General features: G+C 39.5%; 1 pseudogene; it reads right to left on the bottom strand.

Annotated features, from left to right (window-relative positions):
- Positions 1-2,990: 2,990 nt before the first annotated feature.
- Positions 2,991-5,517, bottom strand: LOC105983952 (annotated as a pseudogene).
- Between the last annotated feature and the right edge of the window lie 2,138 nt (positions 5,518-7,655).

The raw sequence follows: 7,655 nt of genomic DNA on the forward strand, positions 1-7,655 counted from the left end.
AAAAAAAAAAAAAATGTTAATACAGGTATATAAATAAGCCCTACATATTAGGTGATTGCCCTAAATCCCAGCCCCACTCAGAAAAGTCCCCATAAGACTCTTATCTCCAATTATGATGCGCCACCCCATTTCCCCTCTCCCCGCCCTCAAAAACCAGAAGTGGCCCTGTGGCTCAAGGGGTAGAGCATTAACCTTGAGTACAAAGAGGCTCAGGGACAGCACCCTAAATTCAAGCCCCACAACCAACAATTACAACAACAACAAAACTACCACACTATGCAAAAAACAAACTATGTAACTGTGTGGGCAGGTATCAGAGGCTGAAAATGAGGGTTAATGAAGGAGAGGCATTGTCAAGAAGCATAACTTACGGTATTGTAACTTCTTTACACAACTACTAAATAACAATAAAAATATTATTTACTCCATTAACAGAAGACAGTGATTGAAAAGAAAATGTCAAGTAAGAAAAAAAATAAGAGAACAAAAAAACATGGAAGAGAAACATGGGCAAAGTTTTTCACTTGTTTTTTACTTAAATTTGTTCTCAGGTCCAAAGAGAGCCTAGTAGTTTCCTATTCTACTGTTCTCAGGCAGAAACAGTTAACTCTTGACATTCTGTTAACTAAGCTGATAGGAACACCTAGCAACGCATCCTTCTCTTGCCTATACATGTTTACACTTCCTGATGCAGCTGAAGCAGTAAAAGATAACCTTATAGCATCTTACAAGAAAGTAAGGACTTTTACTAAGTTCTCTTAGAACTCGATCAAGTACTCCACTTCCAAATGTGGGAAATTTATTCAAGTTCTCAGCATACACACTTACGATAACAATGACAACATGTAACTTTGTTGGTTACTTACCCTGAGCCAAGCACATTGCATGTATTATCTGTTTTACCCTAAAAAAGCAACTTCATGACCTTAAGTGACAGAGACAGCTTGTGTTCACCAAACTGTTTCTTTTTCCTTCTTAGCACTCAGACTGTTTCCCAGGCACCTTTGTAATTCATTGAAGTCATGTGGTTGATTTCATCTAAAGAGAAGGTGGAAATGATGAAAGCCACTTCTTAAGGCTGTGCTCATAAAACAAAGAAATCCTCCAACATGTGTTCCATATTCTCTTCTTTCCTTGAGTAAAGGCTGAATAAAGATTTCAAAAAATCAAGAAGTGATGCAGAAACTACACCTAAAATACACAGGTACATGATAAATTATACAAGACTCTAGGCATTCACACACAGTGAGATCAAATGAGGTTACTCTTAAGGGAGGAACACAAAAGTGCAATACCTATGTGCATCTGATCATATAAAATAATATCTATTGAAATTAACTCCAGAAAATGGAAATAAGAGGTCTTTCCTTTGTTGCTATTTTTTGTTTGCTTTTCTTTTTGTCTTGTTTGTCCATTTAGCTAGCTTTGAAAAGGAAAGGAAGGGCATAGAAATGGAGGGACAAAAGTTGAACAAATGCAGTGGTACTCACTAGACACTTTTGAAATGGACTTTACTACTTATGGGTGGGGACAGGAGGGAAAAACTGGAAGAGAACATGGAATGGGGTAACATTGTCCAAAAAGAAATGTACTTTTTTTTTTTGGCCAGTCCTGGGGCTTGAACTCAGGACCTAGGTACTGTCCCTGAGCCTCTTTTGCTCAAGGCTAGCACTCTACCACTTGAGCCACAGTACCACTTCTGGCTTTTTCTGTTTATGTAGTACAGAGGAATCGAACCCCAGACTCCATACATGCTAAGCAAGCACTCTACCACTAAAGCCATATTCTCAGCCCAAGAAATGTACACTTTACCTGACTTATGTAACTGTAACTCATTTGTACACCACTTTTATAATAATAATAATTTTTTAAAATCTAGACGTGCCAGGCACTGATGGCTCACTTCTATAATCCTAGCTACTCAGGAGGCTGAGATCTTAGGATCTCAACAGCATCATGATCTGAGAATTGAAGCCAGCATGGCAGGAAAATCTGTGAGACTCTCATCTCCAATTAACAGCCCAAAAGCTAGAAGTAGAGCTCTGGCTCAAGTGGTAGAGAGCTAGCCGTAATCAAAAAAATGCTCAGACCGTGCCCAGGGCTCTCAGTTCAAGCCCCAGGTAAGGTATCAAAAAATATATATATAGAAGTTAAAGCCATAAAATAGAAGAACCCTGGGCTTATAGATGAATTCTTGGAAGGATACTACCCTGGATAATTACATAACCAGGAATACTTATCTACAAAAGTTTTATTTGCTTTATTAAATTATGACTCTGAAATTGCAGTATTCTTTGTTATAGAAATTAGTTATCCTGTTGACACATTTTATTTTGTTCATGTAGATATTGAGACTTGAGAAAAATGAAGTCTCATGGTTAATTTGCTCAGGTATTAGGTGGATGTGTTACTTACTTTTCATCTCTGTGATGAATATTGAAGAGAAACAATTTACAGGACAATAATTTATTTGGGGTGAGTTTAAAAGGTTTCGGTCCATGGTCAGCTGGGTTCTTTTGCTTTTAGGCCCATTCACTATGAGCTTTAAAATGAGCCTAAATAATTGATTAAGTTATTGCCTTCATGATCCACTCTCTTCTCAATAATATTACCATCTGGGGATAAAGCCTTCAACATAGGAGCCTTTGGGGGACCACTTTAGATCCAGACATTAACAATAGTGGAATCAGTATTAGATTTCAGGTCTATCAGAAATCTATATATAGGTTTGCTTGAAGTCCTCATGGAAGTATTTCATAAACTTTTAAAACTGTTACAGACATTCCCTATTACCTTTAATACACACTGCTTTACCTAGTGTGGCCGCAACGACAGCAGTCATGGCAGTCTCCAGCTTCTCTCAGATATCCTACACTTTGCTTTCTTCAGATTCTTATGATTTGAATATGAAGTATTACCCTTCCACCACCACCCCCCGCCATCCCTGCCAAAGGCACATGTATTAAAGAGCAAGTATCTGACTGGTAGCACTAGTTGGTAAGGTCTGGAAACTTCAAGGAGTGGAGCTTCCCTAGAGGAAGTAAGTTAATAGACTAGGCTTGTCTCTGTTTCCTGTCTGCCATGAGGTAAGCAGACCCTTCCTTCCACATGCTTCCATTACTATGATATTCTGCCTCACCACAAGCCCAGAATTGATGGACTAGGGATGGAAACCTCATCCTTTTGAGTTGTTGATGCCAAGCATTCTGTCACAGTGACTAGAAAGCTCACCTTCAGGGATATGATTTTTCAGTGTGACTTATCACAGTTCTGCCTTACCACAGGCCCAGAATCAATGGAGCTAAGGACTATGTATTGAAAATTCTGACAGCATGAACTAAAGTAAATCCTTCCTCCTTTTTGAGTTGTTGATGCCAAGAATTCTATCATAGTGATAAGAAAAGGACATTAATTTTCAAAGTGCCTGACTTATGATGTATTTAGGCCTTTTATAGCTTATAGAGATGATGCAAAAGTAGTTGTTAAATACAATCCCTCCCTTAAAAGGGAAAATTAGCAGACCTAGACCTTAACTGTCATTACAACCTCTCTAACCATGGAGCAAAATGGAAATAGTTTTTAAGAAACATTAAGCTATTTGAGATCCAAGGGCTGAAGATGTACCTTAGTGTGAGAACATTTACCTAGCATAGATAAGGCCCTAGGTTTGATCATTGGGAAAAGTCCTCTGCTAGGTTTAGAATTCAGAGATGCATTAGACATATCACAACTTATTAAGCAATATAACTATTGCACTGAATACAATAATAACAGACTAAAAGACTAATTCTTCTGGGATGGGTTGATGGGAGCTTCACATTTGAGCTGAGTCTTAAAGCACAATCAAGATATACAAGGAAACCATAGAGAGTCATTTCAAGTAGAAGGACCATACATTCCAAAAAAGCAAACACTTGAGAGTCAAAACTGGTTATGTGTGACTATAGAACAGTGCATGTGTATTTCAGAGAGGGAGGTGTTAATCATTCAGCAGCTGTATATTATGGATAGTACTTTAGACCCTGAAAGCATTTACTTGAACAACAAGAGTTTCTTGCCTTCATGGCTTTTGTTTTCAAGACAGCTATATAATAATGAAGAAATAAATATAAAAGAAATAAATATAAGAGTGACATGAAGGGAAAAGAATCAAGAATGACAGGGGGAAAAAGAGTATAAACCGGGTGATAAAGGAAAATGTGACATTGCACTAGAAGAGATAGTGGGCAATGAAAGTTTGGGGGGAAGATTAGTTCACATAAAAGCAGTATTGACTACCATGACTCTTAGGTAGAAACAAGATTAATTTGTTTACAGAACAGCAATAAGGCCAATGTGGCCAGAGAGAATGAAGAAGAAACAGAGGCTTAAGAGGTGATGTCAGATATAGCTAGATTGTGCAGGGCTTTTAAGGTATGCTGAGAAGTCTAGATAATATCCAGAGGGAGATAACCTATAAGAATAGACAGCTAGATCAAGAGCCTTGGAACAAGTTAAACACCACATGAAGTAGGCTGTTTCTACCCAAGACCACTGGAACAAAATCTCTCTGAGTGTCATAGTCTATTTTGGATACTTATCCTCTTGGTTTTGTGTCTTTATCTTCTTGGCTTTTTCATTCTCCTGGTTTAAAGTGCTTGATTTTTTTACTTTTATTTTTTGTCGGTCGTGGGGCTTTAACTCTGGGCTTGGGTGTTGTCCTTGCGCTCTTCAGCTCAAGGCGAGCATTCTACTGCTTGAGCCACAGCGCCACTTCCAGTTTTCTAGTGGTTTATTGGAAATAAGAGTCTCACGAACTTTCCTGCCAGGGCTAGCTTTGAACCACGATCCTCAGATCTCAGCCTTCTAAGTAGCTAGGATTACTGGCATGAGCCACCAGCGCCCGGCTAAGTGCTTGATTGTTAATGGACAACTTTGTCCTTTACTCATGGTATTCTCAATATCTGTATTCTTTTTTTTTTTTTTTACTTTTATAGTCCAGCAGTCTTTTATTTTTTTACATGTCTTGGCCATGAATTCATAGGGAATAGGTTCCAATTGCTCAGGCTCCTTTCCATTGGTTCTTACAAAGTGTGCTTCTCTGGGTAGAGCAGGCTGGCACTTCAGTTGAACCCAGGACCCTTTCTCTTTGGCTTCCTTCTTTTCCTAGTCATTTTCCTTCACCAGGAAGCTATCTCCGCTCTTAGAGTGTTTAATATGCTCAATATGCACATTAATCCCCTTGGCAAGGATCTTGTCCTTAACCTGCTTATTTACAACAATGCCAATAGCATGCTGGGTAACATTGTAGACCCTACCAGTTTTGCCATGGTAACATTTGTGGGGCATTTCTTTTTAAACCACACCCATTCCCTTGATGTCTACACTATCACTCTTCTTGTAGATTCTCATGTATGTAGCCAAAGGAACAACTCCATGTTTCCTGAAGGGCCTAGAGAACATGTATCGGGTACCTCTCCTCTTTCCCTTTGTGTTAGTCATTTTGGCAAATTACTGGAAGATGGTGGTTCCAGCCAAAAGGAAGATCTGTATTCTTTTTCCTTTTCTTCTTCTTCTTTTTTTTTTTTTTTAATGCCAGTACTGCTTGAACTCAGGGCCTTAGCATCATCCCTTAGGTTTTTCCACTCAAGACTAGTGCTTTACCACTTGAGCTACAGCTCTACTACTTTCATCTTTTTTGTTGATTAATTGGAGATAGAGTTTCACAGACTTTCCTGCTAGGGTCAGCTCGGAACCATGATCCTCAGATCTCAGTGTTCTGAATAGGGTTACAGGCATGATTTGCCCACACCCATCTACCTTAACCTATATTCTTGATCATTACCAGAATTAATGCTTCACATCCTGGTAAGGTTTAACAAGCCCTACTCTGGTTAACAGGGGGAAAAAGACTCTTAATTTCAAGATCCAAATAAAGTATGGGACATACTTTTATTGTCTAGTTTTGAAAATCTAGGAATATGTCCTTGAAATGTCTTGAAAACTCCAATAATTTTTGTTTTAGTACCAATCTACATTACATTTACCAGACATATGATCTTCAGTCTTAAATGCTGCTACCGAGCCACAGTGACACAGCCAGTCACACTGGATCATTTACAAATAATTAGCCATCAAAGAGAACAAAAAGGCTTGCTACTTTCAGAGGTCAAATGGCAATGACAAATCTAGTAGCAATTGCAACTTATTAAATAGCAATGCAGATCTAGATAGATGATGTATCAGCCCAAGTTGGGCTGAAGATTATCCAAAAGAATACTGTTTTAAGCCGGGCGCCGGTGGCTCACACCTGTAATCCTAGCTACTCAGGAGGCTGAGATCTGAGGATTGTGGTTCAAAGCCAGCCCGGGCAGGAAAGACTATGAGACTCTTATCTCCAATAAACCACTAGAAAACCGGAAGTGGCGCTGTAGCTCAAGTGGTAGAAGCGCTTGCCTTGAGCTGAAGAGCTTAGGGACAGCGCCCAGGCCTAGAGTTCAAGCCCTATGACCGACAAAAAAAAATAATAATAATGTTTTAGAAATGAAGCAAAAGTTAATAATTTGCAAACTGTATCATTCCATGACCTGCAACAAAAATTACCAAAGTTCTTATTAAGACTAACTTATTTAGACTCAGTAACTACAAAACAAATGACAGATATATTAATTCAGCTGCAACTTTGTGCACTCATATGTTCTAGAAATTTATCTAGTTTCCAAATATAACCAATGAATCCTTGCCTAAGATATTCCACCACAGACCTATCCTATGATTAATACCAAGCCCCTCCTAAATCCTGTGAATGTCTTTTCTTAACTCTTTCCTTTTGAGACTTTAAGACTCAGTGAATGTGATATCAAGAACTTAAAAAAAAAATCTTGACTTTTTTCTTCTTTGGGGGTGGGGGGAAGCAGTCCTGGGACTTGAACTCAAGGCCTGAGCACTGTCCCTGAGCATCTCTGTACTCAAGGCTAGCACTCTACCACTTGAGCCTCAGTGCCACTTCTGGCTTTTTCTGTTTATGTGGTACTGAGGAATCAAACCCAGGGCTTCACGCATGCTAGGCAAGCTCTCTACCACCAACCACATTCCAAGCCTTTGACTTTTTTTTTTCTTTTATGAAACAAGTTCTCTCATTATCTCACTAGGTTGTTCAGGCACTTTTCAAACTGGTAATCCTCCTACGTCTGCCTCACAAGCGCTGGGTTACAGGTGTGAAACACCACACTTGTTGTAACAAATTCAGGTTTTTATGTTCAACAGATTTTTCTCATCATTTTTTGGGGGGGTCCGGGCGTGGGGCCTGAACTCTGGGCCTGGGCACTGTCCCTCAGCTCTTCAGCTCAAGGCTAGCGCCCTACCACTTGAGCCACAGCGCCACTTCTGGCTTTTTTCTTTTTGCTTACGCGGTGCTGAGGAATCGAACCCAGGGCCTCAGGCATGCAAGGCAAGCACTCTACTACTGAGCCACCTTCCCAGCCCCTCTCATCATTTTTGATATGTAGTAGAAAGGCTAAATCATGCCCCCTTCTCTCTCAAAGATAGCAGTGTCATCATCCCCAGACTCTGGATTTCTTACCCAATAAGGTTCTTATCCTATAAGGATGTTACAGGTGTGATTAAGCTAAGGCTGAGGCAGTTGTCCTGGGTTATCTGAAAGAATCTAATGTACT

The sequence above is a fragment of the Dipodomys ordii genome, unplaced genomic scaffold (assembly GCF_000151885.1).
Source record: "Dipodomys ordii isolate 6190 unplaced genomic scaffold, Dord_2.0 Scaffold22, whole genome shotgun sequence".
Lineage (NCBI taxonomy): Eukaryota > Metazoa > Chordata > Mammalia > Rodentia > Heteromyidae > Dipodomys > Dipodomys ordii.